Below are 16,876 nucleotides of genomic sequence, written 5' to 3' on the forward strand. Positions count from 1 at the left end.
CTATTTTATATCCAGAGAGCAGGGTGGCCGATAGGCCGATACTAGGGATGTGCCTGAAGTCGAATACCTTATTTGGAAAGGCGCAAATAATGACTTCAAAATTAATAATATATAAAAAATATATTTCAGTAATTTAAGATCGGATGGGCGCGGTCTCGATTAATTGTGCACATTTGGAGCTTATCAAGTGTAACATTAAGTCACATCATATACACTTTCCACTTTTTTTTCCCACTGGAGGAATAGTCTCTGGGGGCGGAGCCGTTGAAGACTCTGGGGGCGGAGCCATGGGAGGCGGCCGCAGGACCGAGACTGGGTCAGCTCTGATCTGCTCTGGTCTCCTTGGTCTCCTGGCCATCCGCCTGATCTGCCCTGGTCTCCTGACCATCCGCCTGATCTGCTCTGGTCTCCTTGGTTTCCTAGCCGTCTGCCTGATCTGCTCTGGTCTCCCTGGTCTCCTGGCCATCTGCCTGATCTGCCCTGGTCTCCTGGCTGTCCGCCTGATCTGCTCTGGTCTCCCTGGTCTCCTGGCCGTCCGCCTGATCCGCTCTGGTCTCCCTGATCTCCTGGCCATCCGCCTGATCTGCTGTAGTCTCCTTGATCTCCTGGCGTCCGCCTGATCTGCTCTGGTCTCCCTGGTCTCCTGGCCGTCCGCCTGATCTGCTCTGGTCTCCCTGATCTCCTGGCCATCAGCCTGATCTGCTGTAGTCTCCCTGATCTCCTGGCCGTCCACCTGATCTGCTCTGGTCTCCCTGGCCTCTTCGCCGCCCACCTGACCTGCTCTGGTCTCCCTGGCCTCTTGGCCGCCCACCTGATCTGCTCTAGTCTACTTGGTCCTCCAAGCCTGCAGCATCGCTCTGGCTCTCCATCCCTCTGGCTCCGCCTTAGTTTCAAGCCTCCCTGACTTTCCCTTGTTCCTCTGCTCCCCTTGCCCCTTGTGCCCCCTTGAACTGCCGGTTTACCCCTTGTGCCCCCCTGAATTACCTTTCTTCCCCCACACTCCATGGACAATTTGTTTTTGTTTTTTGGAGCGTCTGGAATCCGCTCCTTAAAAGGGGGGCTCTGTCACATATTCCCTGTTTTTGTATGGACATATGTTGAAATTCTTGTTTAGTTCCTGTTTCCTGTTAGTTTGTAGTCCTTTTGTAGTTTCATTTTATGATTGGTTTTCCCCTGGTTGTATTCCCCAGGTGTTCCTCGTTCCCTTGTTTGCCCTTGTGTATTTAAGCCCTTGTTTTCCCCTGGTTACTTTGTCAGTCTTTACATGTGTTGTCATGTTCTGTGCCTGGTTTCCCGTGTTTTTTTGTTCATATTTTGTTCTTATTAAAGCTGCATTTAGATCCTCATTCCTCGTCTGCCTCGTCACAGAAAGACTGACCGTCCAAAATGGATCTAGCAGCATCCTTTGTCCAGTTGTGCCGAGCGAACTTACCAATTAGAGAATACACTCGTCTGTTTGGCACCGTTGCCTCATTCCTTGTCTGCCTCATCACACATTCAAAGAACTAAAAAAATAAATAAATACATTTAAAAAAAGAGCCAAATTCTGTTGAAATACCTCTTCAAATATGTTTAAATGTTCAAATACTGTATATTTATAACATATCATTAGAAATATGCCAGTCATCTTTTGAACTACAAAAGTGGAAAAGGAGCCATTTCAAATGCCAACTTGCTATCTGTGTGCCAGAATCAGAGTAGGCAGAGTATTGAAACAGTGTGTTTGGGATGTATGTTCCACTTGGAAAGATTAACAATTTAATGATTGCTGAATACTATTTTGTTTTAATATAAAAGTAAATTTCCCGAAGGCAAAAATTATTTTTGCTGTAAAAAGTCCAGGCCTTGTGGGTAAAAAAAAGACAAGAACATGCCAAAATGGTCAAACTGTCACTACCTGTGATGCAGGTCTAGTCAGGAGTGGAATGGAAAAACCTAAAATCTAAAATGGAAAACATAAAAGAAAACATTAACGTAATGGGCAATAAAGGAGTCAGGAGGCAGCGAGCTGTCGACTTGAGTATTTGTTTATTACTCTTCAGCACTGTACATAAACTTAAACAAAAAGTCACTCAGTGGCCAAGTAGTCACACACACAAATGAGTAAGGGCTTCTTATCGAGCACACACAGGTACAGTCTCTCTCTGGTCTCTCTTTGTCACTTTGATGCCTCGTGTGCCTTTTTATGTCTCCCTTCGCCATCACTACAAAAAGAAACAGGTGACGAGCCTTACCGCTCTCTCTCTCTCGTAGACAGACACATGATCATGCCCCCATCACCATAGTTAAGTAAATTGTGTCAAAACTACATGGCAAAAGCAACTGATTATACTACACTCTAAAAATGAAAACATTTTAATTACACTGATTATGTGTATGCAACTGTATAATTATAAGAGAAAGAGATACCAAGAGCTGTGCTTTTAGGAAAGTGTTTTTTTCTTTCAGCAAGAACAGAAAGTATAGTGAATGAGTATGTCTGTGTGCAAGGATTTGAGAAAGACTGCAGAAATTAGAGTATGTGTAAAAGAGAGAGAGAGAGGGAGAATGTTGGAGCCCTTGAAAGATATTATATTATTTATATCATCAGTTAGGATTTATTTAGATTATATTTGCTTTCTTTTAATGTTGTTATTGTATAGCAGATGTGGCGGAATGATCCGCCCCTCCGTCTCGTCATCGTCGCCCCGCCTCTTAGGGCTGCCCTTCAGCCAGGCTCACGACGGGAGTTGGGCGGGAGAGCGAGAAGAGGTGCATAATTAATAAGCCTCGTTTAGTCAATGGTGAATGAAGCACACCTGATGGGAATAATGCGACTGACTGACCCAGCCCGTGCCTGGGCTATCCTATGGACACTACCCCGCCCTTTCACGGAGCCCCGTTTCACCGCGAGGATGCCAGATTCCCCCTTTATTATGAACACTATTCCCCCTTGGACAATTTATTACCCCTTTTGGACATTTTACGTTTATTATTATTTCCAATAAATACCTGTCAAAGAGTGCCAATAAGTGTCTGTCTCTTGCTCACCCTGCCACACAGTAGTGCTAGTGACATGTATACTGTTGTTGTACGACCCTTGGTGTGCAGATAGGTTACTGTGCCTTTAAGGTATAAAGGAAGTCGGTAAGGGTTGAATAACTTTCAACCGCACACTCACCGCATGCACGGAGAAGCTAGAGAGAAAGCGGTAATCTATGTATTTGTTTTATTAGTTTTGAATCGATGGTCTGACTGTATTATGTTTGTAAATCAAAATAAAACTGAAACAAAAGGATGAAGAGCGAGTTGTGACTGCAACCCACAAACCTTAGATATCAGCTGGAACAGAGAGAGAGAGAGAACTCTCAAAAACAATTTACACATGGACTCAACTGATCTTTTATATAAGCAGACAATTGTATTAGAGAGTTTTTACATGTTTTAAAATGACAGCTGGTACCATAACTTTATTCTACTCTAAACGGAAGCAAATGCGCAAATGTGAGTGTTGGTGCACGTTACTTGCCTAGATGAAATCCCACTCAAAATCAATGAGATTTTTTAATAGAGAGGTGACCTTCGGATTGACTGTTGCAGACTTTTTTATAATGAGCAATAATTCATGGCAGCAAAATTCTAATTTATAAATGTAGATAATGAACAGCGAATGGCTGAAAAAAGTAAGGAAAACTCTCAATGGATGAATTCTAAGGTGCAGCAAGCCTCCTCCTGGAATTGAAAGCTGAAGACATAATACATGGCAAATGCTGTCGCAACGCCAGGCAAAAAACGTAGAATGGACTCCTTTACAATTAACAGTGCTCTCTAGGCTTAGCACTGCAGCACTGGTCTGCTCTGACATACCTAGAATGAAAAAAAAATTTTTACTTAATGCTTTCAAAAGAAATGTTGATTAATAAATGCTGTGAAAGTATCGTTCTTGGTTATGTTCAGTAATGTAGCTAACTAATGTTAACAAATGGAACCTTATTGTAAAGTGTTACCATTGTCATTGAGAAAACATAATTTCAATAGAAACCATAGGAATATCAGTTTTATGATACCTCCCTAATTACTCAGTGTTGCTACTCCTCAACCTAATCATGACACTTACCCAGCAAAATCAGTCGAGGACTGGCAGGTACAGTACTGTGCAAAAGTTTTAGGCACTTAAGATGTTTCACAAAAACATTTGTCTTAAGATGGTTATTTATATCTTCAGCTTTAGTGTGTCAATAGGAAATACACATTCCCTATCTGTCACTCACTCGACGTTGTGTCGATGTAGTGAGACTTGGGGTCACTCTTGGGAGCCCAAGACACCTCTGGTCTTTGATAAAAGGCCAATGAAAATTGGCGAGTGGTATTTGCATGCCACTCCCCCGGACATACAGGTATAAAAGGAGCTGGTATGCAACCACTCATTCAGATTTTCTCTTCGGATCTGAACGGTCATGCTCACTGAGCTGAATTCCCACAACTGTTCATTCACCTCTGCTGGATCTTATGGCGCATTTCAGTGGCTTCTTCCTCCTCTGCACTGGTGCACTGCAGAGAACGCCCCTGGGCGCTTCGGCAGAAGTAAGAGTATATTTTTCTAAAAGAGTATATTTCTCTAAAAGAGTGGCACACGCGGAACGTCTTTTTAAAGATGCGTCTTTTTAAAGATGCCTTTCCTTTGTGTGTTATTCCTGGTTGCGCTCGTTATCTCTCGCCTTCTGACGGTCATGATCACTGTCTTTCGTGTCTGGGCACTGCTCACGCAGAGATAGCGTTCGTGGATTGGTCATGTACTCATTGCGAGAACATGTCCATGACAACGATGCGGTCGCAGCTTACCTTCGTAAGAAAGAAAGCCACCCCAGAGGCTCCTCGCCTCGGTCTTTCTATCCAGGGGTATGAGGCCAGCACGGCTAGCACTGGGGGTGATTTGGGGACCCCGATGGGACCGCCTCCGCCGGGTATCCCCCCGTGGACTTCCCATTCCCCAGCACGCTCGTCTGCCTCGATCGGGCTTCTGGATGAGTCCGCCGGCTCGTCTCACGGCAAGTTCGACCTCTTATTCGGAGCCTGTGAAAGTGATGAGTTCTCGAGCGCAGCATCAGAGAGCGGGCTCATCCAGTCAGACGTGGAAGGCTCAGCTGGGCTCCTCCCTTTGGGTGCAGTCACCCAGTGACAGGCTGATGCGGAGATGATGACATGCTTTCCCGGGCAGCCGCGAGCGTCGGGCTAGAGTGGAACCCTCCGCTCTCCCCTGAACCCTCGCGGCTCGATGATTGGTTTCTGGGCTCGCGGCGCCGCTCAAAGCCACACCCCGCCTCCATTCCTTTTTTCCCGGAAGTGCGTGAAGAGCTGACAAAGTCGTGGGGGGCACTTTTTACTGCCCGGTCCCGATCTTTTAGCTTCCCCACCCTCACTACCCTCAATGGTGGGGCGGCCAAGGGCTATTCGGCAATCCCCCGGTGGATAAAGGCGCTCACGGTGCACCTACGCCCACAGAGCGCCGCCACATGGTGCGGGTGCCCAAAGCTCCCATCCAAGGCCTGTAGGTTTACGTCGTCTCTGACGGCCAAGGCCTACGGTGCCACTGGACAAGCCGCCTCCGCCCTGCACGCCATGGCTCTCCTGCAAGTCCGCCAAGGCGCTAAAGGAACTGCACGAGGGTAGTTCCGCCCTGGGATTGATGCAGGAGCTGCGCTTGGTGACCGACCTCGCTCTCCGGGTGACGAAGGTCACGGCGGGCGATGTCCACCTTGGTGGTCCAGGAGTACCACCTTTGGCTCAACCTGGTCGAGATGGGAGAGGCCGACAAGGCACGGTTCCTTGCTGCCACCATTTCCCAAGTTGGCCAGTCCAGCGACACCGAGGACTTTGCCCAGCAGTTCTCAGCGGTGAAGCAGTAGACGGAGGTTATCCAGCACATCCTGCCCCAGCGCGGCTCAAGATCCCACACCCCATCTGCTCATCGCCAAGGGCGTCCCCCTGCGGTGACTGCACCGGCTCCGCCGCAGCCCGCCCCTGCGGCCCGGCCCCGGCGTGGAGCCCACTGCAGGAAGCAGACACTACCCGTCTCACGGCCGGCAAGAACCCATGAAAGGCTTCAAAGCGCCCCTGAGACAGGCGACACAGGGACAACGAAACCCGCTGCTCTGGAGCTGGTAAGCAGACAACTCCATACCCTGGTCGAGGGCCGGGAGGAGAATCTTTTGTTGCCTTTGCATTTAATTGTGCTGCATGCCCAAGTGGCTGCAGTTCCCAAGAGTTCAGCAAGAGCGGTTTCCTTGTTCCCTGGGTCACGTATCCAGTGTGCACGGCCGTCATCACGACCACCGTCTACCACTCTATTTGGCAGGTTTGGCGCTCCAGCGGCAGTCTTCCCGACCCTGAGTGCCCAGCTGTGGCACAAATCTGCCCCCAATGTGACAGTCTCCACAGGTCATGAGGACAGGTCTCTTCCTCCCCCATCCCAGGCTGTTCCGGGGGTGGTCACAAGGAGCCAGGTAAGTACTTCGATGTCCCTGAACTCAGCACAGCCATGTCATGGTGTGGCACCTCGAGCTCCACCCCGCCGTGAGGCCCCACCCGCAGGTATGTCCGACGAGATTGTCCCTTTGGTCCCCCTCACACAGAGCTTGGATGCGTGGCTTGCGCTTTCCAATCCGTCGCAATGGCTGATCCAGACCGTCCGACTCGGCTACGCCATTCAGTTCACCAGGCGTCCGCCCAGGTTCAGCAGTATCCACTTCACCTTGGTGAAGGACGAAAATGCTGCTACCTTGCACGCGGAGATCGCCACCCTCTTACGGAAGGGTGCAATAGAAACTGTCCCTCCGGCCGAGATGAAGAAGGGGTTTTACAGCCCCTACTTCATCATACTGAAAAAAGGCGGTGGGTTGCAGCCAATCTTGGACCTGCGAGTACTGAACCGGGCTTTACACAGACTCCCATTCAAGATGCTGATGCAAAAACGCATTCTGGCGAGCGTCCGGCATCAAGATTGGTTCACGGCGGTAGACCTGAAGGATGCGTACTTTCACATTTCGATTCTACCTCGACACAGACCCTTCCTGCGGTTTGCATTCGAGGTTCAGGCGTATCAGTACAAGGTTCTCCCTTTCGGCCTGACCTTGTCCCCTCGCATCTTCACGAAGGTCGCAGAGGCAGCTCTTTCCCCGTTAAGGGAATTGGGCATTCGCAACTATCTCGACGATTGGCTAATCCTAGCTCACTCTCGGGACATGTTGTGTGCACACAGGGACTTGGTGCTCTCGTACCTCAGCCGATTAGGGCTTCGGGTCAGTTGGGAAAAGAGCAAGCTCCTCCCGGTTCAGAGCATCTCTTTTCTCGGTTTGGAGTTGGACTCAGTCTCACTGACAATGGCCTCACGAACGAGCGCGCACAGTCAGTGCTGACCTGTTTGAAGGCATTCAAACAGAAAACAGCGGTTCCACTGAAACTCTTTCAGAGGCTCCTGGGGCATATGGCATCCTCAGCGGTGGCCACCCCGCTCAGGTTGATGCATATGAGACTGCTTCAGCACTGGCTTCAGACTCGAGTCCCGAGATGGGCATGGCGCTGCGGGACACATCACGTGGCCATCATGCCGGTCTGTTACCATCTCTTCAGCCCTTGGACCGACCTCTCGTTTCTACAGGCAGGTGTTTTCCCTACAGCAGGTCTCCAGGCGCGTCGTGGTCATGACAGACGCCTTCATAACGGGCTGGGGCGCTGTTTGCAACAGGCACGCAGCCGCCGGCTTATGGACAGGCCCATAAGCTGTGTTGGCACATCAACTGCCTCGAGTTGTTGGCAATTCTGCTCGCCCTGCGGAGGTTCCGGCCGTTGATCCAGGGCAAGCACGTGTTAGTTCAGACAGACAACACAGCAATGGTAGCATATGTTAGCAACGCCAACATTCTGAACAGCACTAACGAAGGAAAGAGAAACACCTGCTCAGCTCCAGCATCAGTTTTAAGACTTTACACATCTACACATCAACACCTTTACTAACATTTATACTAGTTAACTGTAACAGAATTTTTCATTACAACTGTGGAAGTTGTAGCCAAGAAAACCGCAGATAGCACGGATAGTTGGAAACAAGTCATGGATATATAAGTATTTTGAATTGGACAAAACTGGAAAATTAGCTGTCATCAAACAAGTGATTTCACACATCTGAAGTACCTTATTTTGTTGTGGATGTCCCAATGTGTATACAGAGAGCTAAATAAAATAATCAGATTATATTTTGGTTGCATTTGAGGACAAAAAATAATGTACTATCGAAATATCGATCACAGGCCCCTGAATCTAATTGTATCATGGCAGACTTTGAAGTATTGGCAAATATCAGATTGCAGGCCAAGAGAATTGATTCAAGATCATATCATGATGAAACATCCGATTTTGTAACGATGCTGGCACTGGCAATGACGATGATGAAGACGATAATGATGAGAAGAACCCTCTGATGAGAAGAAAAGTGCAGTTTATTAACAGACGTGAAAATCCAAAAACCCTGACTACAACGTGATCAAAACATAAATGTGAAACATGAACTTGACTTGACATAAACATAACATGACTTGACTTGACTTGACTTGGCTAGGAGCAAAACACATCCACGTACATTCAATACTTGACAAAGACACAATGGAAAACATGAGGCTTAAATACATGGACATGGGGGAACATAAACCAATGAACAAACAGAACTGATAACAAGATAATTAAACAATAAACCAATAAAAACATGACACATGAACATGGAGGGAAACAGGAACTAAACATTTCAAAATAAAAGACATGAATCAACAAAATATACATGACAGATTTACACCCTTAGTAGATTGAGGGTCCTTTCAACATCAGCTGGAGATGCAGCAACCTGAGAAGTATAAAAGAACATCAAATGAGGAATGCACAATACACGATTTTATAACAGCATCTGAGGTGAAAAGAAATAAAAACAATTAACAAAATACTCACATCTGCATGCAACATCAGTCCATTTTCATTTTCCTGAAAATGTGCCATTCGAAGCTTGATAATAAGGTGAATCATCTCCATGCTGTCAGCCTGGCACAGGACATCCTTCTTGTCATTCGATTTGCTTTTAAAATACTCCACATTCTTTCATGGATATCTCCAAATCATGCAGTATATCAGTTTCAGTGAGCAAGTAAAAACTGGCACAGATAGACTTCTGGTGGAACATGTAAGGCCGATGATTCCTAATATCTGATTCCTAATATCTTCAACTGAAGGTGCTGGAGTTGAATTTAAATGCTGACACAGAAGACAGAATGTAGTCTTCATGAGATTCTTTACTTCTGCGCTCTCTACCCTGCCAATCCCCTCATGGCTATAAATGTCCTGTTGTTGCTGACGTTTGGGCTCTATCGTCTTCTCTGTCTCTTCTGGTGGAAGCTGTGGCTGAAATCGCACACATCCATAGGTGTCAGTTGGTCCTCTCTTGCATGCAGAGTTTGGCCTTGATCTATGACTGACAAAACTGCTCTCGCGGTTCAGATTTTCAACTCGCGTCTTCACTTGTAGCAGGAGTGATGTATAACCTCCTCCAATTAAAAAACCATTTGGAAATTTGTCTCCGAAGCTGTCAGGGTACTCCCTTACAATCTTTTGACAGATTGTAAGATATTGAGCTTGTGTTGGGCAAAGTTCAAATTTGTGGATCTCATCAGCCAGAACTCTCACCATCTGGCACCTTTCAGCACATGTGGGTCTTTTTCTTGTAGAGATTGCCGTACGGATTTCAAGAGGTATTTCATCCCAAGGGACTTGAAAAGTCTCTGGCCATGTCTTGGAGATGATGGAAGCTTGTGTAGAGTTTAAACTTGGCCTGGCTGCATCAAAGTAGGATGTAATGCAAGACAGGCCAGAATGTGTTGGACCTGAGAGAGAGGATGAAGAGGAACAATCAGGTGTGCTTGACATTTGAGGTGGACTAGAAAATGTAGACAGACTTGAAACTGCTTCCAAGTTCAGAGTAACCACCACAGTTTGTGAAATTAAACAAAAGTGCTCATGTTTATCATACTATAAATCACACTTGTCATAACACATGCTATCAGAATCATGTGGACAGCATACTTAAAGCACATTACATAAAAAAATGTCTTACTATAATACATCAAATAGAAAAAAACATCACTTTTTCAATTAACTTTACAATGTTTTTGCTTCATTACCTGATTTAATCATTTGAAGCAGTTTTCTGAGTTGAATAACTAGTAAAATATCATTAAGGTCTTCTTGCTGGACAGGTTTTAAGTCTTCTTTGCTTTCTAGTCCAAAGCTCTGAAGTTTCTCTGAAGTAGAAATGATCTGTTGCAGAATGTCTGCGTATAGATTGGACAATGCCTGCAGAATTATGCCCTCTAACTCTTCAAACCAGGTAGGCATTGTTCTACAAAAAGAGAAAAGAGTGATGAAGAATTAGTTCAGGAATGCCACCAGGGGCAGACTGGCCATCGGGAGAACCGGGACTTTTCTCGAAGGGCCGGCCACGAAACGGGGCCGAATGGGCCACATTAAGCTGAAATGGGCTGCCGCGTTATGCAGAATGGGCCACAAAACGGTGCCGCGATATGCCGAAGGGGGCAGCGATATGCAGAAAAGGACAGTGACCCCCCCACCCCCCAATTTGATCTTTCCAACAACAAGCACTTCATCTGTGTCTCTGATCAATACCAACATTTTATTTTTTTGTATGATGTGCCTCTGACTGTTACATCATTGGTTATATTGGTGTTCATAGGTTCAAAGTTCAGATTTGAAACTGACTGTGTGATCTCTGCATTGTATTCTCTGAAATAAAACTGTGCTTTTCTCCACTACAATGTTTTGTGGGAAGAAGTTGCCAGTATACAGATATGCCTGAAGAAGCTGATGTTTCTCAGCAAGTGTTTGACATAAATTCTTAAAGTAATAAGATTTTTGAGCACACTCTTTAAAATGTGTGTTTTCTCTCAAATCTTAGTGTCCACAGACGGATTAGGGCCAAAGTGAAAAATCAGGTCAGGATAGCGACTCACGTAATGGTGCTTTGGTTTTAGTGGGTGACTGGAGAAGGTTTTCCATCGAGAATCCAAATACTCAAATTAAAACCTCCAAATAAACTATCTGGCCAGTGGAAACAGCTGGTGCACATACAAGTTCTACTATTTGTTGTAGAAGCAAAACTAGCTGCCACGCCTCATTTTTAGATGGATTTTTAATTGAGTCTCCAATCAAAATTGGCAACATCATAGGTAAACACAAGTTTTGCACTGCATGGCCAGAAAGTTTGTCAGCCCCTGGAGCAACATCACTGGGTTTGTTGTTGGCATCACTACCCAAGTATGACAACTGATTTATTTGTCGATTTAATTCCTGGTAACTAAACTGCTTCTCCACTGTGACAAGATGATTAAAGTATAAGGCTAAATCATATGATGCAACACCTTCAAAAATATTATGGCCAATGACAAGGCGGTAGCCCAGGCCGACATACGTGAATGTAGTTGAGTCCACTGAACACAGCCAAATTTGACATCGCAAATGGAATTTGATATAGCATCACTCCTCTGAGCTTCAACGTGATTAATATATGACTGTACTTTGCGTTTACTTCCTTTGGACAGAGGATCTTTTTGTCCCCCTGTCTATATTGCAACATCTGCAAATATTCTAACTCTTTGTGAAATTTTCCACAAATCCACCAATACAATGTGAGCCCAGATTATCCCCACAAATTGCAGATAATGTTTCCCGGATCACCTGTCCATCAGGCAGAGTTATGCCACTTGCCTCGATATCTTTGAGCTCTTTGATGAGAGGGCTGAACACTTTCTCTTGTCCAAAGAAATAAAAAGCTCTTCAATGTTTCACACCTGACTTCACAGAACTTGACGTGACATGTTAAATCTGAGGTGAAGAGTATAGGACTGAATTTAGATGTGAGTTTAGAGTTTTAAAAGCAGAAAACTTTTTAAGTTTTTTTTCTTTTCAAGCAGGCAAAGCACAATTAAACCTGACATTGGCAACATGAATGTGAATTTGTATGTGTCTCACATATGCAGGGACCAGTGTTGCCAATTTAGCGACTTTGTCGCTAGATTTAGCGACTTTTTGACCCCCTTGGTGAGTAAAAGATCCATCTAGCGACTAGCGACAATTTGAGTAACTTTTGTAGTCTGCTTTAGCGACATTCTTCCACATCTGTGACACAAAAAACATCAGCTCTATCGTGAATGATGTCTCATTTTTCTCGGTGTTCTAGTGTTTCAAGTAATATGACTGACCTGCATGCCATCAGGATTTGGATTTATGTGCATACGGATGTTCTACAAATCAAATGACAGTTGGTATTTGAACTAAGCTGGTATTTGTTGCGACAATCTCAACCTCAGTTCACGTGCATGCTCTCTGTTTAGAAAAGTCAGCGATACAAGAGCACTGAGAAATAATCTAGCAGGGCGAGAGAGAGAAAGAGAGAGAGAATGGAATGGATACGAACCCCTAATCTATAATAAAGTATAGAGGTAAGTGATATGAACAGATGAGGTGTCACTGTCAAACAGTCATTGTGACACAGTAACACTGGCACAAGTAATACACACTGATGGTTCAGCATCACACAACAGACATGTTAAAAATAAATAAGAGATTTTACATATTATCTCCAAAACAGCCCAATGTGAGGCATTTTAAGACATATAGATCCATGTTTAAAAATAAATAATAATAAAAACATCCCCAACACTACACCACTGCCTACCCATGGTTGCTACTGCTAGGATAATTTTGGACTTTGACATTGTTCAATAATGCAGTTTAATAAAAAATAAATAAATAAATAGAAATCCCCCACTGTCTGAATGTTTGACATGTTCAGTTAGTGATAGCGAAATGATTAGTAGTTAAATACTAATTGTTCAATCATTAGTTAAAAAAAGGAAAAAAAAAAAAAGCATGGTTCTACACCTTTAATAAATGATATCATCATGTGATTTAGCTACTTTTAGTGACATTTCAGCAAGACTTTGGCGACTTCCCATGAGAAATAGTTGGCAACACTGGCAGGGACAGTACAGCACCGTGAGCACAAAGCTTGCTAGAAAATATTTGGCTACTTGCTGGCTTTATGTAATGAAAGATCAAACAACATGTAATTAAGTTTAAGATTAACTTTGATAAACAAGTCGTTAGAAGTCTTAAGTAAACAAGCTACCTTTGTTAAGCACGGTCTTTGTAGCCAACTGCGCACGGTTGGCATGAATTTTACATGTGCAGTCACGTAAACCCACTATATTAAATACTTACCCTTACAAAACAAAAATATATGTGACTATATTGGAAAATATAATGTGATATATTAAATAATAAATGTTCATATATGGGAATCTAGTGCCTATATTTTTCAATATTCTGCAATATATGCATGAACCATGTATGGCAATATATTGATACATATAAAATATATATATAGCAATAACAAGACAAAATCTGTACTACATTTTTACATGTAATAGCTTTATTGAAACACTCAAATCATTTCTCTTTCATTAGTTAAAGCATGGGTTTACATACAGCATTAAATGTCTCAAAAATATATTCCCAATATGCCTACAAAGGTCCCCAATTCTTTACAGATTCAGGCAAATGAAGACATAAATGTAAATTCAGTGACAGATTTGCTTTCCACATAGTATTTCAAACTGTTGGACAAAATCTACAACCATTTTTTTTGTTTTTTGTTTTTCACACATTAATATATATATATATATATATATATATATATATATATATATATATATATATATATATATATATATATATATATATATTAGACGGTTTAAGTTGTGTTGGAAAACCAGTATCTACCGTCCCGTCAAATTGTCACTTGTTCACAATGGGCCCAGGTTAACGACAGTCTGTGTGGTATCCAGCCAGTCAAATGCAGGCACCTGGCGCCAATAAAACAAACACAATTAAATTAAAAAGATAGTGCTCACGAAAAACCACTTAAACTGTTATATACAGACGCATTTATTTTAGCTTTTCCCTCAACGTGAGCTGCTATCTTAAACGAGATTCAAATTATGTTGGAAAAATGCAGGGATACAGCATACATGTGCACAAATCTTACAACAAAAAAAAAGCTAATATATGCTAGCACTAATTCAACAGGTAAAATCATTTAAAATATTGTATATTTTTATCTCTTACCTTGACGTGTGCTGATATCTTCACAGTAGGTTAAAACTGAGATAAAAAAATAAAATAAATACAGCTTCTATACATGTGAAAATGGCACCCCTTTCAGGAGGACATCTCCAACACCCCACGTCACCACGTTTACAGTATGAGACTGTATTTGTAAAAAATGGTTCCATATTGTTAAAAGGTTGTACATTTACAGTAATTTTTTACTGTGTAGGGAAAAAGATAGATATGCTGTGTTCTTAGAACATTTTACTGAAGTGAATAGATATGTAGACATGCTTTTTTATACATGAAAACTTACGTACGTTATTGAAACTCATAATTATTATAAGACTATTATTGTTGTCTTTTGATAAAAGTCATGCTCAGCAGCTCACAAACTGTAGGGAAATAATAGATTTGCTTTGTTCTTATTATGCTTAAAACCTCTACTAAAGTCTCTCTGTAGGTCTGTAGACAACCAGAGGATTAAAATGTTGTTTTGATTGTTGATTCAGTGACTAACTCATTTCACACAAGATATCAAACGTGGCATCACCAGAAATGGTCACTGAATCATTAAAAGGATCTGTACGAATTTTTGGGTACGTAGTCAAAACACTCAATCGACTTGGATACATTTAAATCCCACAATGCGCAAGCACAGTGCAAAAAATAAAATTGTGCACATGCACATTGTAACTGATTAAATAATTTATTCAAGGACCAGTCTTTTATTGTCATGTGTGAAACAGAAGCAAGTGCTCCACAAGATGCCCTTTATTTGTGCAGCTAATTTTGCAAAATTATGCAACTATTTAGCAATACTTGAATCTTTAAAATACTACAAATATTAAAGGTTGAATCCAGGGTGTGCTGAGTGACTCCAGTCAGGCTTCCTAAGCAACCAATTGGCCAGGTTGCTAGGGTGGGTAGAGTCAGGTTGGGTTAACCTCCTCGTGGTTGCTATAATGTGGTTCTCGCTCTCGGTGGGGCGCGTGGTGAGTTGTGCATGGATGAATAGCAACTGAGATTCGTCCTCTGCCACCCGGATTGAGGTGAGTCACTATGCCACCACAAGGACTTGGAGCACATTTGGAACTGGGCATGCCAGATTGGGGAGAAAAGGCATACTACAAATACTACAAATATTAAAAGTGAAAAATCATATGTATATATTAATATAATACTTATATCATACTTATATATTAATGTATACTGTGATATATTAATCCTGCACTGTAAGTGTTGGGCCTGTGCGAGCCACCTACTGACAGCTGTGTCCCCCCCCCCACTTTTAAAATGACTGCTATGCCCCTGACTTCTGATGTGTAACTGTGAGTAAAAAAAAAGTCTATGTCATATCCACTGACCTCCACTTATTGATTCTGGATGTCTGGAAAAAAAAATACTCTCATATTCTGATTCAAGTAAGTTCAAATTCATTTAAGTGACATTATGTCTACTGCTGTGCATTTAAAAAACTTTCTTTTAAAAATATGAAGAAAGTTGTAAAACATTTACATTTAGCATATGCTTTTATCCAAAGTGACTTACAGTACACTTATTACAGGGACAGTCCCCCCGGAGCAACCTGGAGTTAAGTGTTTTACTCAAGGATACACTGGTGGTGGCTGTGGGGATTGAACCAGCAACTTTCTGCTTACTGGTTTTGTGGTTTAGCCCAGTATGCCGCTACCTCTCCCCAAAGAAATACAGTGAAATTTAGTTTGGCAAAGTTTTGATTAGTAATAATCTGATCACAGAGGCAGCAGTTTTATTTATGAATGTGATGAATCTTCCTTATATTACATATTGCATGACTTCCTGGACACAGGCATGTAAATCCGTCCTCAAGCCTGTTAAAACAGTGAACAAGCAAGCTCTTTAGGTACTAGACAAAAAGCCAAACAGAGTTTATCACTGTTGTGTCAAGTATAATTTCTTGAGTTGGGAAAACTTGATTAAATCTGTAGGTGTAATGTTGATTTTTATTTATTTATTTGTTTATTTTATAGTCTTGCCCCACCCATATTTAAACAGTTCATTAATAAAATTACAGGAAAAAATCACAAGGGCTGGTGACCATAAAATACCATTAAGAAAGAGTGCTTTTGGTCAGTGAGCTTTTGCTTTAAGAGCAACCCATGACTGGAATGGACTTCCAGCTGATTTGAAAGATCTAACAAATCATGACGTTTTCTCTAAAAAAATTTTTTAAAAAGCTGGTTATTGTCAAACCAGAATTGTCAACATGGTACTTAATATTATCGATAATGTCTTATGGATATACTGTGTTTTTGAACATCATGTTCTTAGGATTTGTTGATTTTGAATGTTATTGGTATTTTTAAATTATGTACAGTGTGCATAGACTTGAGCACCCGTATTTTAGTGTAATTTTGTACTTTGACATCAACCTGTCCATGGACAGCAGATGCAAATTTGCCATTTTGACGAAATCCGGCACAATAAAATCTATGAGATGTTTGATTAACGTGTATTGTCCCTGACAAATAAATAAATAGAATATGTAATTATATCAGAATGTGTTATGGATATGGTTTTAATTAAAAGATGATCATTTATTTTTTCTCTCCCATTTATTATAGTTTCTATACTTGTAAAACACTAAACATTACAACTAAGACAAACTTTCTAGGAATTGTATGTTTGTTTTGTT

Source organism: Myxocyprinus asiaticus, chromosome 30 (genome assembly GCF_019703515.2).
Source record: "Myxocyprinus asiaticus isolate MX2 ecotype Aquarium Trade chromosome 30, UBuf_Myxa_2, whole genome shotgun sequence".
Lineage (NCBI taxonomy): Eukaryota > Metazoa > Chordata > Actinopteri > Cypriniformes > Catostomidae > Myxocyprinus > Myxocyprinus asiaticus.